The following is a 26,389-nucleotide window of genomic DNA, read 5'->3' as shown; positions in this document are numbered from 1 at the left end:
AGAATTAACATTACTAAATGGTCCATACAACCCAAAGTAATCTAAAAATTCAATGCAATTACTGTCTAGATACCAATGGCATATTTCTCAGAATTGGAACAAATATTCCAAAAATTGGTATGGAGCCACAAAAGACTTGGAATAGCCACAGCAATCTTGAGAAACAACAACAACAAGTTGGAGGAATCATGCTATCTGATATAGCTTCCTCCAAACATCATGGTAGTGGCATAAAAACTGACATATAGGTCAACAGAACAGAACAGAGAGTCCGGATATAACTTACACTTTTATGGTCAATTGATAACAAAGTAAGCAAGAACATATAACAGGGTAAATGTAGTGTATTCAATAAATGGTGTTGGGAAAATTGGACAGATACATGAATAAAAATGAAACCAGACAATTTTTTTCACCATATACAAGAATAAACTTAAAATGGATTAAATATTTAAATGTTAGACTCAAAACCAAAAAAAAAAAAAATCCTTGAAGAAAACATAGGCAGTAAAATTTTGGACATTCTTGTAGCAATATATTTTCTGCTTTACCTGCTCTGGCAAAGGAAACAAAAAAAAAAATAATAAACAGGAAATCAAGATGGCAAAGGAGTGAATGGAAGTCACACTGGCTCCTCCCAGGCCCAATCGGGAATTACAGCTAAATTGTAGAGAAATCACCTGGAACAAAAAACTGAAAAATGGCAAGAGAGGAGCCTTATAACCTCGGACAAACAGAAGAATCCGCTTTAGTACAACCTGACTTGTAAGGAGTAAGGTAGAGACTTGAGAAGGCAGGTGGAGTGCCCACAGATGGCAGCACCAGAAGGATATGAAAATGGCTAGTTAGATCCCCCTGAGAAGAGCAGGGTCTAAACCATAAGAGGGATCTCCAGCCTAAAGCACCAGAACCCAAAAAGTATACAGATAACAACGAGCTTCAAGTGGCAGGGTGCTCTCTGCCAGAGACAGGCAGCTGGAGATGCAAAGAGCCTTTTAAAGGACCAACACACAAATTTTTATTTGCATCCACTTACCCTGGTCACTGACAAAGGTAGGGGTAGAGTGGGCTAGAGAAGCCTGAGGAGAGACTGGGGAAGGAACCTTTGGAAAGAGAACTGAGAATGTAAATGGCAGGGTCCTGGTGCTGATTCCTCTCCCATATAGCAGCAACTATTTGCTCAGGGTGACCACTCCAACAAGTGGCAACAGCATGAGAGAACAAAATAGCTCTGCTTCCAGGAGGGACTCTGCCTTAGCCCGGTGATACTAAAGCCTGACAACTGAGTACAGAGTGGCAAACATGGATAGTAGATCCCTGGCTGAAGAGGGCGCAGAATGGTCTAGAGTAACTTGAGGAGAGACTGGAGATGGAGGTTTGGGGAAGGAATGGAGAGAGTATCCAGCAGGATCCTGGTGCAGACTCCTCCTACATACGGCAGCAGCCATCTGGCTCAGGCAAACCACTCCGATGTGCTGCAGCAGCATGAGAGGACCCATTAACCCTGCCCCCAGGAGAAACTCTGTCCCACTCTGTGGTGTCTAAGCCTGACTACTTAGTGCAGAGTGACTAGGTTAACAACCGAAGGGGACAGACACAGACAGTAAATTCCTAGAAGTCTTGAACAGACTGCCTAAGGTCAGACAGGGTCAACATCTGACATCATCAGAGGCAGATCCAGAAAGATAAAACAGAGGTCTCCTGTCATAGAAGTTCACTCCACAAAGTCAAGAAATCAAGACAGATCAATTTAAGAAGCAGAAGCAAAGAAGAGTCTCACAAATAAGGAGAAGACCAAGAAACACTCGGCCCCAGTTAAAGGGAAAGGAGGAATCCCCACAATGAGAACTAAATGAAATAGAGGCAAGTAAACTATCAGATATTAAGTTCAAAACAATGGTTCTAAGAAAGCTCAATGAGCTCAGTGAGCTCACAGAGAAATATAAAAAACCACAGGAAACTACAAGGAACTTACTGCAAACTACATCAGCATGAAAACGGACATAGAAACTATCAATAATAGGCAAGAGGAAATGAAGAGTACAATTTCCGAATTGAAGAACACAGTAGAAGGAATCAAAAGCAGTCTAGATGAAACAGAGGAATGAATCAGTGAGCTGGAGGATAAGGTAGAAAAAAGCTCCCAGAAAGAACATATGCAGGACAACCTGAAATGTAATAATATCCATATAATAGAGATATCAGAAGGAGAATAAAAGGAAGGAATAGAGAACCTGTCTGAAAAAGTAATGATGGAAAACTTCCCTAATTTGAGGAGAGAAAAAGTCACACAAGGCCAGGAAGCACAGAGGGTCCCATTCAAGAGGAACACAGTGAGGCCCACTCCATGACACATCATAATGAAGATGGCAAATATCAAAGACAGAGAATCCTAAAGGAAACAAGGGAGAAAGAGGTAGTAATCTGTAAGGGAGCCCCGATACAGCTAGCATCTGACTTCTCAACAAAAACACTACAAGCCAGAAGGGAATGGCAAGAAATATTCCAAGTCATGAAAAGCAAGGGCCTACAACCAAGACTGCTTTACCCAGCAGGTTCTCCATTAAAATGGAAGGTGAAATAAGGAGTTTCCCACACAAAGGAAGGCTAAAAGAATACATCTCCACCAAACCAGCATTGCAAGCTATCAAAAGAGACTGCTTTAAAAAGATGAAGAAAATAGTCTATGATAACCTAGTTCCTTTCACAGTCACCAATACATGATATTACTGTTATTTTTAATACTTTTGAATCTGATAGTGACAATGATGTGTTGTTTTAATTGTTACTTTATTATTTGTTGAAACTAAACCTGTTTTTGTATATTTCTTGCCTATTTCTATTATTTTTTAAAAGCTTTCAATGACTTTTTGGTATTCTTTATCTTTTTTTATTCAATGTTTGTACAATTTTTTCCCTAAAAAAGTTAAACAGAACTATTAACCCTGTTTTAGAGGTGTTGCAAATACTTTCCTCTTCTATTACTTGTCCTTTAACTTTTGTTATATGTGTATTACTATATAGTCTTAAATGTTTAATATAGTCATATTGTCAATATTTGACACTATAAATTCTGGGTTTAAATAGTTTAGGGTAAGAAAAATATTTTGTATTTCCTCCTAAAACTCCTTAGATTTTACATATTGATTTTTAACTCATCTGAATATTTTTTTGTATAATGTGTGAAATAGGTCTCTATATTTGTTTTCTTTCAAGTAATAGTAGTCCATGCACTTTATTTGTTGAATAAGCCTTATTTCCCCCATTGATCTGAAATATCAATTTAATCATATATTACATTGTTAGACAGACATATATGTTTGTTTCTAGAATGCTCACTTTATTTCATTGGTCTAACTTGATTATTTATGTGCTGTGTCATGTTGTTTTAATTGCTAAGACTTCATAATGGATTTAAACTTTTTAATATCTTATCATGGATTTTGACATTTAAAAATACAATTTAATAAAATCAAGCTGCATTTTTTTTTTTAAAAAAAAGAAGGATCTCCTTCCTTTTTCAACAACTTGGATGAAACTGGAGAATGTTATGCTAAGTGAAATAAGCCAGGTGGTGAAAGACAAATACCATATGATCTCACCTATAAGTGGAATCTATTCAATTAAATAAGCTAATGAACAAAATAAACCACAGGCATGGAAACATGGAGCAGACTGAAAGTGAGAGGGGATGGAGAAGGAGGACAATGGTGGAAAGATGGAGAAGGGACTAGACAGAGAACATGTAGGAATGACGTATGGAAATGGACAATAGATTGGGAATTGACTATGGGAACAGGGGGTGGGGTGGGATGGGTGGAGGAAGGCAAAGGGGGAAAAAAATGAGACTACTCTAATAGAATAAACTTGAAAAAAATAAAGTAAAAATTTTTCAAAAATTCAGAAAATCTAGATTGGGTAATGAGTATATACAAAGAACTGTGTAATATACTTGAGGAGCCCAAAAATGATTTCATCAGAATTCTACTTGTAGTTACAATTAATTAACTATGATATTTATTTACTGAATGCTACTATACTGAATGATATACATATATTATACTTATTGCTAGTAACACAGTCAAGTAGGTATTACTATCTCTATATTACAAGTGAAGAAATTGAATTATAATGACATTGAATAATTTGCCCAAGGTTCCAAAACTTATATGTGGGATTGTAATCCACATGTACCTGGCTGAAAAGAGAAATGTTGTCATGGAGGATCAAGATACCATAAGAGAACAGATGGAGAAAATCATTTCCACTTTGGATGATGAGAGAAGGCATTAAAGAGAAGATAGCAAGTTGTGCACTTAAGAATGACCATGGAAGAAAAAGATGGCGGAGGAGTGAACGGGAGTCATGGTGACCTCATCCCCCCAAGACCATACTGGAATTGCAACTAAATAGTGGAGTAATCACCTGGAAAACAATGGAACGATAGTGGGAGAGGAGCCTTGGAGCCGCGGACAGACAGTGGATTCGACTCTCACACATCCCAATGGGTGAGAAGTGCGGTGGAGGCTCGAGAGGGTGGGCTGGGTGCCCAGCGGCACTGGCACCAAAGGGACAATGAAACAGCCAGTTAGATTCCCCTGAGAAGAACGGGGTCTGAATCATAAACAGGGACCCCTAAACTACAGCAGCTAAAACCAAGAAAATACAGACAAACCACAACCCCGAAAAGCTTAGGAGCGCTCTCTGCCAGAGACAGGTGGCTGGGGATGCAAAGAGACATTTAAAGGGCCAACGCAAAAATTGCAGTGGCAGCCACCCTCCTTGATCTCTGGGTAGAGGTGGCAGCAGGGTGGGCTGGTGCCTGGGAAATGACTGGTGAGGAAAACTTTGTGAAGAGAACTGACACGGCAGCCAGTGGAGCCCCTGTGATAACGCACCTCCCACTCTGCAGCTACCATCTCTTTCAGGCATAAGGGAACCAATTAACCTACCTTTTGTGCACTCCGCACACAGCTTGTGCACATGTGAGCTGGGGGGCTGAGTGCAGACTGGCTGGGAGAGCCTTGAGGACAGACTGGAGACAGGCATTGGGGAAAGAATGGGAGGAGGAACTGGGGAGTCCCGACTCCCTCCCCATTCTGTAGTCTCCATTCTGGGCAGGCAGGGCACACCCCCAAAGAAGGAGAAGTGGGGCGCACATTAACCAGACTGGCCGTTATTGCAACACTGTCCACAGAGGGGGTGGATCCTTGGCCGAAGGGGTCACAGAACTGCACAGAGACCCCTGGGGAGGGACTGGAGACAGAGGTGTTGGGGACAGAAAGGGAGGAGGAACCGGGGAGTCCTGACTCCTTCTCCTTTCCCTAGTATCCATTATAGGGGAAGAGGACACACCCCCAAAGAGCCAAAAGCCGAAAAGCATACAATAGAGAGCCCAAAACCACCCAGTGCAGATGAGTGCACTTCGGCCAAGTGGCCGCGAGGGTTGGCGAGTGTGTGTGTGGACCCGCAAGGGCTGGCGAGGGCTCGCATGGGCTGGCAAGGTCTCCCATAGGTTGGCACCGATGGGGCCTGCGAGGGAGTGCGCAGACCCAGGAGGGCAGGTTTAAATCGACCCGTGCAGGCGCATGTGTGCAGAGCAGGCCGAAGAAATAATGGATCCCGGGCTGAAGGGGTCACAGAGCTGCCCAGAGTCCCTGGAGAAGAAACTGAAGACAGGATTAGTCGGAGAGTTCTGGAGCTGACTTCCTCCCATTTCCGTAGTCTCCATTTGGCGAGGGCAGGCAACGCAGCCAAAGAGCCAAAAGTGGGGAAAGCACACAATAGAAGACCCTAAACTAACCAGTGCATGGGTGCTGGCTGACCTGGGGGGCCAGATGAGTCCGCGAAGTTGCAAAGAAGCCCCCTGGTCTGGGCAAGCATGTGCAAGCCCAGGCAGGCCGGGGATCCTGCCGAGCCCGGAAGCGCGATCAAGGACCCGGCAGGAGAGTGCAGAGCAATCTACAGAAATAGGCGATCCCTGGCCGAAGGGGTCACAGAGCTGCCCAAAGCAGGAGTCAGACACAGACAGTAGACTCCTGGACAATTCCAGGACAATTCAAATGATCAACAAATCCAGGGGCTGGTTATTTGAAAAGATAAACAATATCTACCAGCCTTTAGCAGACTCATCAAGAAAAAAAGGGAGAAGACCCAAATAAATAATATCAGAAATGAAAGAGGAGAAATAACAACTAAGGATTATAAGAAATTACTAGGAACAATTATATGCCAAGAAATTTGAAAACCTCCATGAAATGGACAGACTTCAAGAAAAGTGTAACCTGCCAACACCAATTGAAGAGAAGCAGAAAGCCTGAACAGTCCGATAACAGCTGGTGAAATTGAAGCAGTAATCAGAAACGTCCTGGCACACAAAAGCCCTGGGCTGGATGGTTTCACAGGAGAGTTTAACAAAACATTTAAGGAAGAGCTAACCCTTGTCCTTCTCAGACTATCCAGAAAGTCCAAGAGGAGGGAAGACTCCCAGACTCTTTTTATGAGGTCAGCATTACCCTGATCCCAAAACCAGATAAAGACCCTACAAACAAAGAAAACTACAGGCCAATTTCACTGATGAAAATGGACGCTAAAATCCTCAACAAAATATTGGCAAACTGCATCCAGCAATACATTAAAAAGATTACCCACCATGATCAAGTGAGATTCATCCCAGGGATGGAGGGATGGTTCAATATACGCAAGTCAATAAACATAATACATCACATAAATAAAAGAAAAGACAAAAACCACATGATCATCTCAATAGATGCAGAAAAAGCATTCGATAAGGTACAGCACCCATTTACGATCAAAACACTCAGCAAAATGGGAATAAATGGGGCATTCCTCAACCTAATAAAGACCATATATGAAAAACCTACAGCCAACATCATACTCAACAGGCAAAAACTAAAAGCTTTCCCACTAAAATCAGGAAAACGACAAGGATGTCCGCTTTCACCGCTTCTTTTCAACATCGTATTGGAAGTCCTAGCCACAGCGGTCAGACAAGAGAAAGAGATAAAAGGCATCCAAATAGGAAAGGAGGAAGTAAAGCTATCCTTGTTTGCAGATGACATGATAGTGTACATAGAAAACCCTGTAGACTGTACCAAAAAACTCCTCAACCTAATAAGTGAATTTGGCAAAACAGCAGGATACAAAGTCAATATTCAGAATCAAAGGCATTTTTGCACACCAAAAATGAAATATCAGAAGCAGAAATCAGAAAAAAAAATACCATTCAATATAGTGAGAAGAAAAATAAAGTACCTAGGAATAAATTTAACCAAGGAGGTAAAATACCTGTATGCAGAAAACTATACAACATTGGAGAAGGAAATTAAGGAAGACACAAATAAATGGAAGCATATACCATGCTCATGGATTGGAAGAATTAATATCATCAAAATGTCCATACTACCCCAAGCAGTTTACAGATTCAATGCAATCCCTATTAAGATACCAATGACATATTTCACAGAAATAGAACAGACATTTCAAAACTTTATATGGAACAATAAACGACCCCAAATAGCCTCAGCAATTTTGAGAAAGAAACGCAAAGTAGGAGGGATCACAATACCGGACATCAAACTCTACTACAAAGCCACTATACTCAAAACAATCTGGTACTGGCACAAGAACAGACCCATAGACCAGTGGAACAGAATAGAAAGCCCAGAAATAAACCCAGGTCTATATGGGCATCTAATATTTGACAAAGGGGGCAGAAGCATAAAATGGAGCAATAATAGCCTCTTCAACAAGTAGTGTTGGGAAAGCTGGACGGCTACAAGCAAAAAATTGAAATTGGATCATCAGCTGACACCATACACAAAAATAAACTCAAGATGGGTAAAAGACTTAAATATAAGTCGCAACACCATAAACGACCTAGAGGAGAACATTGGCAGGAAACTCAGATATCCCACACAGCAATTTTTTCACCGATATGTCTCCTAAAGCAAGGGACATAAAGGAAATAATAAACAAGTGGGACCTCATCAAAATAAGAAGCTTCTGCACTGCTAAAGAGTACATCAGCAAAATGAAAAGGGAGCCAACCGTATGGGAAAATATATTCGCTAACGATACATCAGATAGAGGTTTGATCTCCAAGATATATAAAGAACTCACTTGACTCCACTCCAAGAAGACAAACGATCCAATCAAAAAATGGGCAAAGGACCTGGACAGATGCTTTCCCAAGGAGGAGATAGAAAGGGTCTAGAGATATTTGAAAGGATTCTCAGCATCACTAGCCATCAGAGAAATGCAGATCCAAACCACCATGAGGTACCACCTCACAGCTGTCAGAATGGCCATCATAAACAGATCAACCAAAAACAGGTGCTGGCAAGGCTGTGGACAAAAGGGAACCCTAGTACACTGTTGGTGGGAATGCAGACTGGTGCAGCCATTGTGGAAAGCAGTGTGGAATTTCCTCAAAAAGCTGAAAATGGAACTGCCTTTTGATCCAGTGATTCCCCTGCTGGGACTATCTATACCCTCAGAATCCCAAAACGCCAATTCAAAAGAACCTATGCACCCCAATGTTCAAAGCAGCACAATTTACAATAGCCAAGTGTTGGAAGCAACCTAAATGCCCATCCGTCGATGATTGGAACAAAAAATTATGGTACATTTACACCATGGAGTATTACGCAGCAGAAAGAAAAGAACTACTAAACTTCGCGACAGCCTGGATCGAACTGGAGAGCATTATGCTAAGCGAAATAATCCAGGGGGCGAGAGACAAATACCATATGATCTCACCTATAAGTGGAACCTAACCAACAATACAAAGATGCAAGGAAAATAAGACCAGCAACACTGAAAGGAAAAGAAACCAACAGAGACAAGAGGGAAGGAGGGAGGCATGTACAGGGGAAAAGGAAGGGAAGGGGAAAGTCAAGGAACATATAGCAAGGACTCAAGAACAAAACCAAAGGGGAAGAACTGAGGGTGGGAAGGAGGGAGGGGGAAAAGGAAATTGGGGGGGTAGGCAGAGACAAATGTATTTGAAAAAAATTAAATAAATAAATAAATAAATGAAAAGGTAAATGAATGCGGGGAAAACAACAGATGTCTTCCATGCCCTTATCCCATCTTTCCTTCCCTCATTAATCAATTTCCAACAATTCATGTCACTCAAGGTGTTGTTGCTGACCTTTCGGAAGATGGAGGTGGGCTTAACACTCTACAACTCTTACAACTCTAACATGGTATGTCTATGTCTATGCCTATGCCTATGCCTATACCTATATATATCTTTGTTATTTCCTTGTTTAAACATCTTTATTGGGTCCCCATTGCCTACAGAAAATTATTTACAATATCAGTGTTCAATGATCTACTACTCTCATATTCCATTCTGTTTTAAAAATCCTGGAATCCTAGTGTTTCTGCTGGTGCAATACAGTTATTTTGGAGTGAAAAAAAAAACAAACCCAAACCTGAATCGTCTATGTCTTGAGACATACCAAAGACATATTTCAATAAAATTTTGAATCAAATATATGTGAGCTCATTTAGAAAGCCATCTTCTATACTTCCATATTTCTCAAAAAAGTAGAAAATAATCACCACCAAAGCAAGCTTCTAATGCAAGAATAATTATTATTATAAAAACTTTCCAACAAATGGAATATGAATGGAAAATTATTGGTATAAATATAGTGTCTGTATTAGATTCTCCATTTAGATGAGTTGAGATAGGAGGATGAAGACAAATGAGAACTACTTTCTTTGAAGCAAAAAGCAATACAGTTTGCTGTAAATGAAAAAAATTGTTCCTGCAAAGAAACAAAATATTGCCTCCCAAATCTCTTCAAAGTTATCAACCAAGAGATAGGATTGTTTAAAAATAAGCACTAGAGAAAAATATTTAAGCACAGCTTAAAACTCTCTCTTTATTGCTTTACCATTTCCTTAACTAGCATAAATTCAGAAAGATGTTTTCAGCAACTGGAAAGTTTTTCACAGATCAATGATAATATCATGATATATTGAGATCATTTTTAAAAATATTGCAATGTTACACCCCAATCAAACTTTCTTTAATTTATATGGTGCTTCCTTTTAAAATTTATTTATTGATTTTTAGAGAGAGAAAGAGAGAGAAAAGGAGAGAGAAAAACACTGATTTGTTGTTTCACTCATTTACGCATTCATTGGTTGGTTCTTGTATATGCCTTGACCAGGGATGAAACCTGAAACTTCGGCATATCAGGAAGACGCTCTCATCAACTGAACTACCTGACATGGGCTTATGTAGTGTTTACTTTAAACAATATCTTATTTTCATATTAGATTGATATGTTTAATATATATATCAGTATATTTACATTTTACTTACACTTATGAATTTTTATTTGAAATACATTAAATACTTTATTTTACTGATTTCAAGTCCTTAAAATATATTATGTAAATACCAAAATATACTGAAATTTTACTCCAGGATTTAATTGACTGTTTAGTTTGGTATTGTAGGCCCTTCTAATCAGCCTCTTGTCTACATTTCCAGTCTCCCTCACACTACCCCATCCCTGGGAAAGAAGTGTTTATCTTTGTTTCCTTTTCCAAATAGTACTTAGATCTGGCTACATCTATACTTTTGCACAAGACTCCTTCTCCTAGTTCTGTCTGAAATGTTTACATTGAACAAACACAACTGGTAGAATGGAATCTTAAAGCAAATTCACTTTTGACTCCCACTATTTCTTTAAATCTGTACCAAGGGCTATTTCTACCTTACCCCCTGGAAAGACAAAAATTGTTCCTCAAAAGTAATAAAAGTACTCAGTCATCTTGTAAGTGACTTAATGAAGTGGCAAAATAAAATGGCTATTGGAAATTAAAATGGCACTCCTAGGTAAGAATTTTAGCTTTAACCTTAATTTACTTTTTTATTTTTAATTATATTTTGATTATGCTGTTACAGTTGTCCCAATTTCTCCCTTTGCTCCTGCTACCCAGCATCTGCACTCCCTCAGACAATCTCCACATCTTTGTTTATGTCCATTAGTCATGTGTATAAGTTCTTTGGCTACTCCATTCTCTAAACTCTACTTTACATCCCCACTGCTATCCTGTGACTACAAATTAGTACTTCTTAATCCCACCACTTCTTCACTTGTTCCCCCAAACCCTCTCCCATCTGGCAACCATCAAAATGCTCTCCATATCCATGATTCTGTATCTGTTCTTGTTTGCTTTTTTTTTTTAAGTCAACCATTGATAGGTGTGTGTTTATTGTCATTTTTGTTCATAGCTTTGATCTTCTTTTTCTTAAATAAGTCCCTTTAATGTTTCATATAATAATGGTTTGGTGATGATGAACTCCTTTAGTTTTTTTTCTTGTCTGGGAAGCTATGTGCCCTTCAATTCTAAATGATAGCTTTGCTGGGTAGAGCAATCTTGGCTGCAGGTCCCTGCTTTTCATGACTTTGAATATTTCCTGCCAATCCCTTCTAGCCTGCAAAGTTTTTGAAAAATCAGCTGACAGTCTTATGGAGACTCCTCTGTAGGCAATTAACTGCTTTTTTCTTGCTGCTTTTAAGATTCTTTCTTTATCTTTAACGTTTGGCATTTTAATTATGATGTGTCTTGGTCTGGACTTCTTTGCATCCATCTTGTTTGTGGTCTGTCTGTGCTTCCTGGACTTGATGTCTATTTCCTTCAACAAGTTAAGTCAGTTTTCTTTCATTATTTTTTTCAAATAGATTCCAATTTCTTGTCCTCTCTCTTCTTCCTCTGGGACCCCAATGATGTGAATGTCAGTATGCTTAAAGTTTTCACAGAGGCTCCTTACACTATCCTCAGGGTTTTTTTTTTTTTTAATTCTTTTTTTCTTCTTCTTGTCCTGAATGCTTGTTTTTTGTTTCCTTATGTTCTGTGTCATTTATTTGATTCTCACCTTCATCTACTCTACTGTTGATTCCCTGTAAATTGTTCTTTATTTACATTAGTGTATCCTTCATTTCTTCCTGATCTTTTTTTATGCTGTTGAGGTCCTCACTAAATTTCTTTAGCATCCTTATAACCAGTGTTTTGAATTCTGTGTCTGACAGATTGCTCATCTCCATTTTGTTTCATTATTTTTCTGGAGTTTGTTCTGTTCTTTCATTTGGGCCATGTTTCTTTGTCTCCTCATTTTGGCAGCCTCCCTGTGTTTGTCTCTATGTATTGGGTAGAGCTGCTATGACTTCATGTCTTGGTATCATGGCCTTATGTAGTAGGTGTCCTGTAGGGTCCTGTGGCACAGCCTCCCCTTTCATCCAAACAGGGTGCTTGAGGTGTACCCTCCAAGTGGGCTGAGTACACCTTCTTCCTGTAGGTGAGCCTTAACTGGTGTTGGTAGGAGGGATTTACCCAAGCCAGTCAGCTGCAAGGACTGACTGTGACCATTGATCACCAGCCTCTATCATCTGTGGAGGATTAGCTGTGCAGGAGCAGGTTGGTGGTGCTCCAGCATGGTCTGCAGTTGTCCACTGGGCATGCAGGCTCTGCAGTTTTCTGTGTGGTGCAGGCCAGGGTCAGCCACAACCTGTGTTCTGCCTGGGGCCACCCAGCATGAGCTACCAAACAATCAGAGATGCTTGCTACTTGTGCTGGGCTTGGAGGCTCCCAGGAATAGCCAAACTGTGATCCAAAGCTGGCTGCTGCTATGGATCTGGGGCCACATAGCCAGAGGCATGGGGGCAAGGGGCTCACTGAGACTGGCTATTGCTTGTTTGAGAGGATTTAGGAAGATGTGAAGCCTGAACCAAGACCAGCCATTCATATGGAAAAGTACTGTTAACAGCTTGGGAGGGCCTATAAGTTGGGTGGGGTGGGGCCTCAGGGATTCCTCAGGATAGAGCCAACTTTCTTAGCCAGGCTGATTGAGTCTCACATATGGTCCTCACCTGCTAGCCCTGTGACTCTGTGGGGGGAAGGCTCAGAAAAGTAACAATGGCCTCTGCCCACTTTTCTGTCTTAGAGAAAGCTGTCCTTCAGCTCTTGCCCTAATATCAGACACAGCAGTGAGTTTGAACAAGTCCATGTGTGGCCCCTCCAAGAGGAGCTGCTTGTGAATGCAGTAATTAACTTTCATCAACTCCAACACTGCTGGTTTTTACAGCCAGAGGTTATGGGGACTTATCTTCCTGGCATTGGAATCCTGGGCTGGGAGCCTGGTATGGGGTTGGTACTCCTTGCTCCTGAGATATCCCTCCAGAATTTTTATCCACCGCATGTGTGTGTGGGACCAGCCCATTCTGCATGCCTGCGTCTGTGTCTCCACATCTCCATATCTCCTACATGAATGGATGTGGTTTCTTTAGTTCTGTAGTGTGGAACTTTCATTCAACACAATTTCTGACAGTTCTAAGTGATGGTTTTTCTATAGTTTAGTTGCAATTTTGATGTGGTTATGTGAGGAGGTAAGCCATGTTTGCCTACACCTCCATCTGACCAGAAGTTCAACATTAATTTAAAGTTGAAGTTACATTTTTCCTCCAGCTTGGGCTGGCCACAGGCTAAAATAATCAAATATGTGGGTGAAAAGAGAAGGATTCTTGGCTGCTTCTCTCTTGCTTCCTCTCATGCTCCTTTTCTTATTACATTATACAAACTTGTTTCTGACTGCTGCAAGTTTTGTCATTTGGGGAAAGAGATGAGCACTGGGGGTTTAAGGAGGGGAGTTACAGTAGCAAATTCTTAGTTGACTGGTACAGTGTAGGTGATCAAGCTTGTGCTCTCTGGACCCTGTACACTTTAAAACCTGTTGCTGACTTGAGGGACTTTCATGTGTTCCTCAGAGATCTTCCTTTTCCCCCATGCTTCCATAGCACTAGGTATCCAGCAGTAGTTTATCTGGCTGCCTTCTAATGAGGCCCATCACCCCTGCAAAAGGTCATTTTGAACAGTCTTAGCAACACCATACCAACTTCTTTTCCTGCAGGGACCTCATCTGATCCATGGGAAACACTGTTTGTACAGGAAAACTATGGAAGTATAGTTACTTCCCTACACCCCAGCCCTCTAGATTAGATTTATCAAGTGTGAGTCAGTCAGCAGTCCTGTACCCCTCAAACTGTAGGAGATACACATTAAGCTCTGCAGATGGTTCCTTCCAAGTCTGTCCTTTGGTTTGAGGTGAGGAATAGATATCTTCCTGAGGAGGGTAGAATTCTTTGCACCCAATAGTTCTCTCCAAAGAAATTCTTTTCAAAAATCTTTCTATCTCCAACTCAGCATCCCTTTATGCCATTAATGTAGATGACAATTTAAAAGTTATCTGCCTCTTCCTCCTCCTCTTTTTACGACCTGCATTGAAAGTGTCTGCATTTTGGTCCAACACATAGCTCTGAAATGTGCCTCAGTTGAAGTTTTCACTTTAACACTTTGTTACCATGCCTCTACCTCCACAAAAATCTTCCTTATCATCCCCAAGATAGTAATTTTTTACTCCACTGAACTGTAAGGTGTGGATCATTATGCCATTCACATGGCACTTATTTTTTGCCTTATATTGTGGTTATTTTAAGTATACTGGTTTCCACCAGAAATGTATTTAAATTTCTCAAAGGTAAACACTATGCATCTTCATTATTATCACACCAAAGCCTTACACATAGTATGTACATAATATTTTTTTATTATTATATTCAAAATTTGGATTGCTCAGTATTGCTGTGTATTATCAAGTCTTGGAAAGCAGACAATCTCTTCAGTTTAACCTATATTTGTTGAATCGGTGCTGAGTTTTGAATACTATGCCCAATTGAGGACACATAGTCCTGTCTAGGAACACTCATAATCATCAGAGGAAGCTGGAGTATTACCAGAAAATTATGTTAGTCCACAATAAATGTGTGATCTAAGTTGTGCATAGGAGTGAGTAGTTAACTCTAACCAGAAGGCTCAGAGAAATCTTCATAAATTTGAAACTACCTGAATTTTTAAAAAACTTATCTAAGATTTGCATACAAATTCACTCTTTTAAAGTATGTAATTAAGTGATTTTTAGTTGATTCACAAAGATGTGCAACCATCACCATTATGTAATTCCAGAACATATTCATTACTCACAAAGAAACCTCATACTCATTAGCAGTTATTCTCCATTCCTACACACTGCCTCAGCCCCTGGCAATCACTATCTTGTACCTCACCCAGAGATTACTACTGGTCCCTCTGCCAGAGAACTGTGGCCTAATTAGAGTGGCACACACTGGCTTATACATTGGATTCCTCTTGACACCAGAAGACTTTCTCTTTTTTTTTTTAGTAATGAAAATACCAATTGCTATTTTTCCTCCCCTGCATGTAAGGCTATCTGAGTACCCAATTTAGATAGGATGTGAGAATTTGCCTCCCAGAGAGAAAGAGAGAGTGCTTCTGATTGCCACTAGAGGGCATTTACTGCTGGAAATTATGGAAAGGAGAGTGCCTTTCCTGGAGGGATTGAAAATCTTGTTTCTGGGATCTGCCAGTGGTCAGATTCACAGAAAGCTCTTGGGGCTTGCTTTATTTGTTCTAGAGAATAGCTGAAGAGTGTTTCCTTGGTCAGCTGGGAGAGAAGAGAGTGATGGGAGAATTTCCTGCCCACCTCACTCTCCTCAGCAACCCTTCCCAACAGGACCCATCCTTTAGTACAGCAAGCCCTCCAGAGGGTAGGGGAAGAAGGGTGTCACCTGCCTTCAAAAGCAATAACTGTGCACAATGCTGCTTGGAACCAGAAATGTTTAGAGAAGTATATTAACCATGGAGGGATTATGAGAACTCCCCATTCGGAATCAAAGGAAGAAAGAACATTGACATGCAAAGACTTAAGAGAGAGAAAAACTCACCTAAGAAAAGGAAATTAGAAACCAAACAAGCAGAATATTCAAAAGACAGCCACATACCACACATATTAATGAAGTTTCCATGACACCCATTGTCTCAGGTCTGTCTCCTTAATAATTTATATAGCAACTCTCCTTCTCTCTGCAAATAGGTGTGTAGGACAATGGGTTTTGCAAATGTATCCTCATTGCTCCTTCCGCTGAATCTGAGAGGAAGGTCAGGTTGCCCAGAAGACTTTCTTTTGGGTATTCAGATAGACAAACAGGTTCTGAGTGCCTGCCATTTGTATAAGGTAATGGAATAAGACAATGGCAGTTCTGGGACTAGCCAGCAGACTACCTCATCCATGCCAAGAAGATAAGCATGGTCCCTCAGGCATCTCAAGAGGATGGGATGGGGCTGAGGAGTGCAGGCAAATGTCAGTGGATGCATGGACTTTGAATGGAGGCAGGCACTCAGACTACACTGGGTTCCTTTGGAAAATTATGTCACAGAGACCTCATCTTTGGTTAGGTCTTGTTAGTTGATTTATGGCATGGGAGTTGTCTGCAGCATGCTCTGTCCACCGTTATCCCCCAGCCCAGGTCCATTCCCCTCCATACCTGGGCTTGTGGCTGGTTTTCCCTGCCTACAAATCTCCTTACAGTTAAGACTGAACATGTTGCTGCCAGAAACATCTTCCCAAAACACTGCTTCTACCATTTCCCTCCCCAGATTGAAAACCTTCTATGGTAGAAGTCACAAACAAGTCCCATCAGTCCTGTAGATATGCTTTGTTTACTATGATGTTTTGAAATATTTTGAATTTATCTCCAATATTGAAATGAATATTTCAGATAAAAATCTGAATTTGGCTGGAGCAGTGGAGGGGGAGGGGGAGATTAGCATATTTTGCAACTCTAGGCCTGCATTTCGACATTGCAATTGACTGGAGAAGAGTAGCATACTGCCTTCATACAGGGCACGTTTTCCAGTTTACCTCAGTCCCTACTGCTCTCCTGTCTACACACTTCCCCATCTTTATTGGTAAGAGTGACCTGCCTTGGTTCTTCTGGACAGAATTTATGATTCCTGTCCTATGGCAAAACCTAGCCCAGAACAGAGGATCCCAAGCCAGGCTCCACATCAGCATTACTGAAAGGGCTTCAGCTTCAGGGTCTTCTTGACCAGTGATTATAATTCAATGTCTGGGTTTAAAAACAAAAACACAGTACAAGTGATATAGCTTTTTAGTTAGGCAATAGCACTGAGAATGGAAAGGAGGGATCAGTTATTAAGAGATTTTTGAACTATATTATAAAAACAATACAATTTAGTAAATTGGTTATGGGGAGTGATGGAGACAAAGAAGACTAAAATGGTTCCAAGGTTTATATGGCTGAGCAACTAGGTAGATAGTACCAGTATTTACTGGGATAGGGAGCCCTGGATGGGGAGAGGGTTGGGGGAGACCACCCAAATGAAGAGATGCAGAAAGCAGTTGGATCTTTGATTTCCAGGCTTGGTGTCAAGGCCTGGGCTGGAGATAGAGTTTACAAAGCCTCCAGTCCTAAGGTGGTTGATGAAGGCATGAGAGTGAAGAGATGCTCAAGGAGGGAATGTGGTCGGAAAGTGAATAAGGCCAAGGTAAGAATACTGGGGAGCAACAGGAAGAAGGAGAGTCAGCAGGAGACTGAGAAGAAGTAATCACAGTAATATCACAAATATAAGGAGAAACAGGTCTCAGAAGCCCAAGGAGAAGTGTTTCTAGAAGTGAGTGGTTAGAGAAATCACATAAGATGAAGTCTGAGAAAAATCTATTTGGGAAATGGGGAGGAGGTCATTATTTTGTTTCAGAATACAATATATTGGAGGAATGTAGGAAGTAGCATTATTCCTGTGAAGTGACACCTAAATAGTAGAAGAGTGGAAATGTGTTATTTGCCAACTATTCTTTTGAGAAGTTGAGAAGAAGAAAAAAAGATAAAGAAGTAGTTAGAGAAATTGTAGGACTGCAGAGGGTGCTCTCTTTTTCTTGAAGTGGGAGACATGAGCATTTTGATATGTTGCAGAAAGCAGTGAAGAAGGAGAGGTTAAACTATAAGAAGAGGGGGAATGAATATGGAGCAGAGCCCAGGAAGACAGTGCAGGGTGGGATGAAGAGAACATGACCAGCTCTGAGACTGGAAGAAGGGTCCTCTCATGCTATGGGTCTGGAGAAAGGAGGAGAAGAAAGTTACAGGTAAAGAGATAGGAAGTTGGAATTCATGTCTGATTGCTTCAAAATTTTTTGATGTCCAAGGCAGTTGGTTGGGGAGTGTGGGGGGAGAGAGAGAGAGAGAGGGAGTTTGTGTGGAGGGGAGTTGGAACTGGTGGTATGGAAAGTGCTCATCTTAGGATGCCCTGCCTGAGCTCTTCCCATATTCTTTAGTTATCTTTACTTCCTTTTTAAAAATTATATTACCAATTTTAAGTGTACAATTCAATCATTTTAGTACATTTATAGAGCTGTACAACCATCATATGAATCCAACTTTATCAACATTTTTATCACCAAATAAAAATTCTTCATGCCCACATTCAGTCAATCCCCATTTTCGCCACCAGGCAACCACTAATCTACTTTCTGTCTCTGTGTGTCTAATCTACTTTATGTGTCTATTCTGGACATTTCATATAAATGGAATCACGCAATATAATCTTTTGTCTCTCCTTTCACTTTGTATATTTTTAAACATTTTCATTGAGCGCGTTTCTGTACTTTATTCCTTTTAATAGCTGAATAATAGTTTATGGATATATCCCATTTATTTATTTATTCACAAGTTGATGGACACTTAAGTTGTTTCAAGTTTTTAGCTCTTATGAAGAATGCTGCTCTGAACTTTCATGTTCATGTCTTTGTGTAGACATATATTTTTATTTCTCTTTTGTAAATACCTAGGAGTGGAATCACTGAGTTATACAGTAAGACTTTTTACTTTTTAAGAAACTGCCACACTGCTGTTCAGTTTACATTTTCACCAGCAATGCATGAGGATCCCAGTTTCTCCACATTTTTTCCAACACTTGATATTATCTGTCTTTTTTTTGTTATAAACATTCTAGTGGGTCAAAGTGGTGTCTCATTGTGGTATTTATTTACATTTCCCTAATGACTTATAATGCTGAGCATATTTTCATGTGCTTATAAACCAGTCACATATATTTTTTTGTAAACTATCTAGTAAAATACTTTGCCCATTAAAAAAAAAATGAGTTGTCTGCCTTCCTATCACTGAGTTGTAAGAGTTCTTTACTTTTTACTAGACAATTCCTCATTATTCCAGTCCCCATTGTTGATAATAATTCTTTAGATTAAATTCCCTTTCCTGGGTCTGGAGAAAGGAGGAGAAGAAAGTTGCAGATAAAGAGATGGGAAGTTGGAATTCATGTCTGATTACTTCAAAATTTTTTGATGTCCAAGGCAGGTGGCTGGGGAGAGGGAGTTTGTGTGGAGGGGGGTTGGAATTGGTGGTATGGAAAGTGCTCATCTTAGGATGACCTGCCTGAGCTCTAGAGGAAATGGGTGCAATTAATGTGTTATATATCTTTTTATTTCACTCTGACTTACACAGGAGGCACTAATATCTGTTCTCTGACATAAGTCGGCAGGGGATATCATAACAGAAATAAGAAAAGGGAAAGATTTAGAGCTAGATATATTTGCATTCAGATCTCAGTTTTGCCACTTACTTTTATGTGGCCTTAGACAAGGCATTTATACTGTCTATAATGCATGTTATCATCTGCAAAATAAGAAAATAGTGCCCACCTCATCAGATTTTCTTTATTTTTTAAATTTATTTTTTCAAATACATTTGTCTCTGCCTTCCTCCCCAACACTTTCCTCTGCCCCCCATCCCCCTCTCCCTCCCTGAATCTTTCCCCACTTTGGCTTTGTCCATGATTCCTTGCTATATGTTTCTTGACTTGCCCCTTCCCTTCCTTTTTCTCCACCCACCCCTCCCTCCTTCCCTCTTCTTTCTGTTGGTTTCTTTTTTCTTTCAGTGTTGCTGGTCTTATTTTCCTTGCATCTTTGTTTTGTTGGTTAGGTTCTGCTTACAGGTGAGATCATATGGTATTTGTCTTTCGCCCCCTGGATTATTTCACTTAGCATAATGCTCTCCAGTTCCATCCATGTTGTGTGAAGGGTAGTAGTTCTTTCTTTCTTTCTGCCATGTAGTATTCCATTGTGTAACTGTATCATGGCTTTCTAACTCATTCATTTACTGATAGGCACTTAGGTTGCTTCCAGCATCAGCTATTGTAAATTGTGCCACTGTGAACACTGGGGTGCACAGGTTCTTTTGAATTGGTGTTTTGGGATTTTGGGGGTATAATCCCAGCAGTGGAATCGCTGGGTGAAAAGACAGTTCCAGTTTTAGCTTTTTGAGGAAATTCCAAACTGTTTTAAACAGTGGCTGCACCAGTCTACATTCACACCAACAGTGTACTAGGGTTCCTTTTCTCTAAAACCTCGCCAGCACTTGTCGTTTGTTGATTTCTTTACAATGGTCATTCTGACTCATGTTAAGTGGTATCTTACTGTGGTATTAATTTGCATTTCTCTGATGACTAATGATGATGAGCATCCTTTCATATGCCTCTGGGCCCTGTTTCTGTCCTCTTTGGAGAAGTGTCTGTTCAGCTCCTTGGCCCATAACTTAATTGGATTGTTTGTTTTCCTGGAGTGGAGTCATGTGAGTTCTTTACATATTTTAGAGATCAAACCCCTGTATGAGATATCATTGGCAAATATATTTTCCCATTTGGTTGGTTCCCTTTTCATTTTTCTGATGTTTTCTTTAGCCGTGCAGAAGCTTCTTATTTTGATGGAGTCCTGTTTGTTTATTCTTTCCTTTATGTCCCTTGCTTTAGGGGGCATATTGGTGAAAATATTGCTGCATGGGCTATCTGAGAGTTTCCTGCCTATGTTTTCCTCTAGGACTTTTTTGGTGTCAGGACTTACATTTAAGTCTTTTATCCATCTTGAGTTTATTTTTGCATATGGTGTAAGTTGGTGGTCGAATTTCAATTTTTTGCATGTAGCTGTCTAGCTCTCCCAACACCATTTGTTAATGGGGCTATTTTTACACCATTTCATGCCTCTGCCTCATTTATCGAATATTAATTGACTATAGAGACGTGGGTTTATTTCTTGGCTCTCTATTCTAATCAATTGATCTATGTGTCTGTTGTTATGCCAGTACCAGACTGTTTTGATTACAGGGCCTTGTAATATACTTTAATGTCAGGCATTGTGACCCCTCCTACTTTGTTTTCTTTCTCAAAGTTCCTGGGGATTTTCAGAGACATTTATTGTTCCATATAAGGTTTTTAAATGTTTGTTCTATATCTGTGAAATGTCATTGGTATTTTAATAGAGATTGCATTGACTCTATAAATTGCTTTGGGTAGTATGGACATTTTAATGATGTTAATTCTTCCAATCCATGAACACAGTAAACACTTCCATTTATTTGTGTTTTCCTTAATTTCTCTCTCCAGTGTTGTATAGTTTTCTGCAGACAGGTCTTTTACCTCCTTGGTAAAATTTATTCCTAGGTACTTTATTTTTCTTGTTGGTATAGCAAATGGGATTTTTTCCTGATTTCTGATTCTGATATTTCATTGTTGGTGTACAAAAATGCCTTCAATTTCTGAATATCGACTTGGTATCCTGCTGTTCTCCCAAATTCACTTAAATGATTGAGTAGTTTTTTTGCTGTAGTCTACAAGGTTTTCTATGAACACTATCATGTTGTCTGCAATGACAGTTTTACTTCCTCCTTTGCCATTTGGATATTTTTTATTTCTTTTTATTGTCTGATTGCTGTTGCTAGGATTTCCAATACTATGTTGAATAGAAGAGATAAAAGCAGACAACCTTGTCTTGTTGCCGATCTTAGTGGGAAAGATTTTAGTTTTTGACCATTGAGCGTGATGTTGGCTGTAAGTTTTTCATATATGGCCTACACTATGTTGAGGTATGCCCTCTTTTTTTCCACTTAGCTGAGTGTTTCTACCATAAATGAGTGCTGTACCTTATCAAATGCTTTCGCTGCATCTGTTGATATGATCATGTTATTTTTGTCTTTCCTCTTGTTTATGTGATGTATTACGTTTATTGACTTGCGTATATTGAACCATCCCTGCATCCCTGGGATGAATCCCACTTGATCATGGTGGATATTCTTGTTTATGTATTGCTGGATGAGGTTTGCGAATATTTTGTTGAGGATTTTAGCATCTATGTTCATCAGCGATATTGGCCTGCAGTTGTCTTTCTTTGTTGTGTCTTTATCTGGTTTTGGGATTAGGATGATGCAGGCCTCATGAAAAGAGTTTGGGAGTCTTCCCTATTCTTGGATTTTTTTTGGAAGAGTCTGAGAAGGACAGGGGTTATCTCTTCCTCAAATGTTTTGTAAAATTCTCCTGTGAAACCGCCCAGTCCAAGGCTTTTGCGTGCCAGGAGTTTTTTTTATTACTGCTTCAGTTTCACCAGCTGTTATCAGTCTGTTCAGGCTTTCTGCTTATTCTTCATTCAGTGTTGGAAGGTTATATATTTCTAGAAATTTGTACATTTGATTGAGATTTCCAAATTTCTTGGCATATAATAATTCATAGTAATTTCTTACAATGCTTTTTATTTCTGTGGTATCAGTTGCTATGTCTCCTCTTTCATTTCTGATATTATTTATTTGTGTCCTCTCCCTTTCTTTCTTGACAAGTCTGCTTAAAGGCTTGTCGATTTTGTTTATCTTTTCAAAGAACCAGCTCCTGGATTTGTTGATCCATTGAAATGTACTTTTAGTCTCTATGTCATTCAATTCTTCTCTGATCTTGATTATTTCCTTCCTTCTACTAGCTCTGGGTTTTGTTTGTTGTTGTTTCTCCAGTTCTTGAAGATGTAGGATTAGGTTGTTTATTTGAAATGTTTCTATCTTTTTTTAGGTAGGCCTGTGTTGCTATGAACTTCCCTCTCAGGACTTCTGTGTCCCATAGGTTTTGGACTGCTGGGTGTTAATTTTCATTTGTTTCCAGAAAATTATTTATTTCTTCTCTGACCTCATTATTGACCCATTCATTGTTTAATAGCGTGCTATTCAGTCTCCATGAGTTTGAATGTTTTTGAGTTTTTTCATTGAGATTGGTTTCTACTTTCAAGCCCCTGTGATCCCAGAATGCTTGTAATATTTTCAGTTTTCTTGAATCTGTTGAGGCTTGCTTTGTGTCCTATCATGTGGTCTATCTTAGAAAATGGTCCATGTACATTTGAAAAGGATGTGTATTTTGCTTCTTTGGGGTGAAAAGTTCTATGTATGTCATTTAAGTCCATTTGATCTGATGCGTCGTTCAGTTCCACAGTATCCTTGTCGATATTTTGTTTGGAAGATCTATCCATTGTTGAAAGTGGGGTGTTAAAATCCCCTACTATCTGCCTGTTGCTTTCTGTATCTTTCTTGAAGTCCTCCAAGATTTTCTTTATATATTTGGGTGCTCCTGTGTTGGGTGCATATAAGTTTACAATGTCAATGTCTTCTTGATGGATTCTTCCTTTGAGTATTATGAAGCGTCCTTCTTGGTCTCTTTTTAAGGCCTTTGTTTTAAAATCTCTTTTCTCTGACACAAGTATTGTTACCCCTGCTTTTTTTTCCCCCCTGTCCCTTTGCTTGGAATATTTTTTTTCCATCCCTTTACTTTCAGTCATGTAGGTCCTTTGTTCTGAGGTGGGTATCTTGTAGGCAGCATATGTGTGGTTCATGTATTCATATCCATTCTGCTACCCTATGTCTTTGAATGGAGTATTTAATCCAGTTACATTTAAAGTTATTACTGATAGGTACTTATTCGTTTTTTCCCCTGTGTACCTGTGTTCCTCTCTTTCTCGCTCTTTTTCTTCATCTTCTTAAACCAGTCCCTTTAGCATATCTTGCAGTGCTGGTTTGGTGGAGGTGTATTCTTTTAGCCTTCTTTTGTGTGAGAAGCTCCTTATTTCGCCTTCCATTTTAATTGAGAGCCTTGCTGGATAGAGCAGTCTTGGTGGCAGGCTTTTGCTTTTCATTACGTGCAATACTTCTTGCCATTCCCTTCTGGCTTGTAGTGCTTCTCTTGAGTAGTCAGCTGCTAGCTGTATTGGATAATTATTATAACTATTTTATGAATAATAGTAGTTTCAGGTTGTCCTGCATTTCCCTAAATACCTCCTCGTTTGTTTGTTTTTTTTCAGTCTTTTTTAATTTTCTTGCTATTTCTGGAATGTTTTTTCTACCTTGTCCTCCAGCTCGCTGAATCATGCTCTACTCCATCTAGATTACTTTCGATTCCTTTGACTGTGTTCTTCAATTCAGAAATTGTATCCTTCATTTCCTCTTGTCTCTTATTGATAGTTTCTATGTCCCTTTTCATGCTGATATAGTTTGCTCTAAGTTCCTTGTAGTTTCCCTGTAGTTTTTCATAATTCTCTTTGAGCTCACTGTGCCTATTTAGAACCTTTTTTTTGAACTCAGTGTCTGATATCTTACCTGCCTCTGCTTCATTTAGTTCTCTTTGTGGGGAATCCTCCTTTCCCTTCAGGTGGCAGGTATTTCTTTGTCTTCCCATTATTTGTGAGACCCTTCTTTTTGGCTTCTGCTTCTTAAATTGATCTGCCTTTATTTTCTGACTTTGTGGTGTGAACTTCTATGGTAGGAGACCGCTTTTTTTTTTTTTTATCTTGATCTGCCTCTGATGATGTCACGTGTTTTCCCATCTGACCTTAGGCAGTCTTTGAAAGACTTCCAGAAATCTACTGTCTGTGTCTGTCTCCTCCAGTTAATCTAGTCACTCTGCCCTCAGCAGTCAGGCTTAGGCACCACAGGGCAGTGCTGAGTCTCTCCTGTGGGTGGGGGGTTATTGTGTCCTTTCACACTGCTGCCACTCAGGGGCGTGGTCTGCCTGAGCAAGCTGGAAGCTGTGGAATGGGGGAGGAGTCAGCACGGGCACCTCCCCAGCTACACCCTCAGTTCTCTCCCTTATGCCTCCATCTCCTGTATCTCTTCAAGTGTCTCTAGACCACTCTGTGTTCCCTTTAGCCAGGCATCTACGGTCTGTGGCTGCCACTCTGTACTAAGCACCCAGGCCTGCGCACTACACCAGGCCTGGGCAGAGCCTCCTGAGGGCTGGGCTATTGTGTCCTTTCATGCTGCTACTGCTCAGGGGAGTGGTCTGCCTGAGCAAGATGGAAGCTGCCGAATAGGGGGTGAGTCAGCACCGGGACCCCACTGGCCACTTTCTCAGTTCTTTATCTTAAAGCCTTCCTCCACAGGCAGCTCCAGCCCACTCCGCCCCTGCCTTTGCTCGGAGACCAGGGTAAGTGACTGCCACTACAAATTTTTCCATTGGCCCTTTAAATGGCTCTTTGTGTCTCCAGCCACCTGTCTCTGGCAGAGAGTACCTATGCTTTTTGCAGCTGGCTATTGTCTGTGTGCTTTTTGTGCTCTGGTGCTGTAGGTTGGAGATCCCCACCTATGGTTTAGACCCTGCTCTTCTCAGGGGGATCTAACTGGCTGTTTCAATATCCCTTTTGTGCTGCCACCCCTGGGCGCCCAGTCAGCCTTCTTGAGTCTCCTCCTCACTCCTAACCAGTCAGGTTGTGATAAATCCGATTCTTCAGTCTGTCCAAGGTAATAAGGCTTCTCTCTTGCTATTGTTCATTTGTTCCAGGTGATTTCTCCACAATTTAGCTGTAATTCCAGATTGGCCTGGGCGGAGTTAAGTGTGACTTCCACTCATCTTGAAGTCCCAATAACGTGTCTTTCGTCTACTCAAAATTTTATTCTCCATTTTTATTGTAAGTTAGTTCATTTTTTGCAGTTTTTAGTGGTGTATCATGAAGAAAATGTTTGACTTCCTTCGGTGCTCAATGAGAAATAATTGGACAGGAACAGCCACAGCCTCTCACTACCACATTTACTGTCCTATCAGTATCAGTTCTACATACTCTTCCTTTCAGGTTGTGACACAGATGGACCTTCTCTCTCCTCTCTGAGTCCAGCCCTTCCATGGTTCCTTCGAACCAACTCCTTTCCATCTACTCAAACAATTCTCCCTGTCTTTCTCCCAGTCACCAATTGTCCCTGGATCATTTTCATCAGCATACCCACATGCTATTATTTTCCCCATTGAAAAAGTAAACTTTTTCTTGATCCCAATCTCTTCTGCAGCTACATCCCATTTCTCTTCTCCCCTTTATAGTAAAACTCTTTCAAAGAGTCACTACATCCTTTTTCTTTCACCCATTATCTCATAAACCCACTCCAAGCAAGTGTTCACCTCCATTAGTTCACTGAAACCACTTTTATAAAGACCAACAATGACTTCTATGGAGCTAAATCAATAGTTATTACTCATTGTTCATAACTGGCCGCTGCTCTTTCCTCCATTACTTCTCCAAACATCTCTAACTTCTACCCACTACCCTTTCTTACTCCAGCCACACAATCCTTCCTTACTGTTCCTCAAATCCTACAAGCATTGTCTTTCC

The sequence above is a fragment of the Pteronotus mesoamericanus genome, unplaced genomic scaffold (assembly GCF_021234165.1).
Source record: "Pteronotus mesoamericanus isolate MK-2021 breed Mesoamerican mustached bat unplaced genomic scaffold, CSHL_Meso_final scaffold_705, whole genome shotgun sequence".
Lineage (NCBI taxonomy): Eukaryota > Metazoa > Chordata > Mammalia > Chiroptera > Mormoopidae > Pteronotus > Pteronotus mesoamericanus.
Note: the sequence above shows the minus strand (reverse complement) of the source record.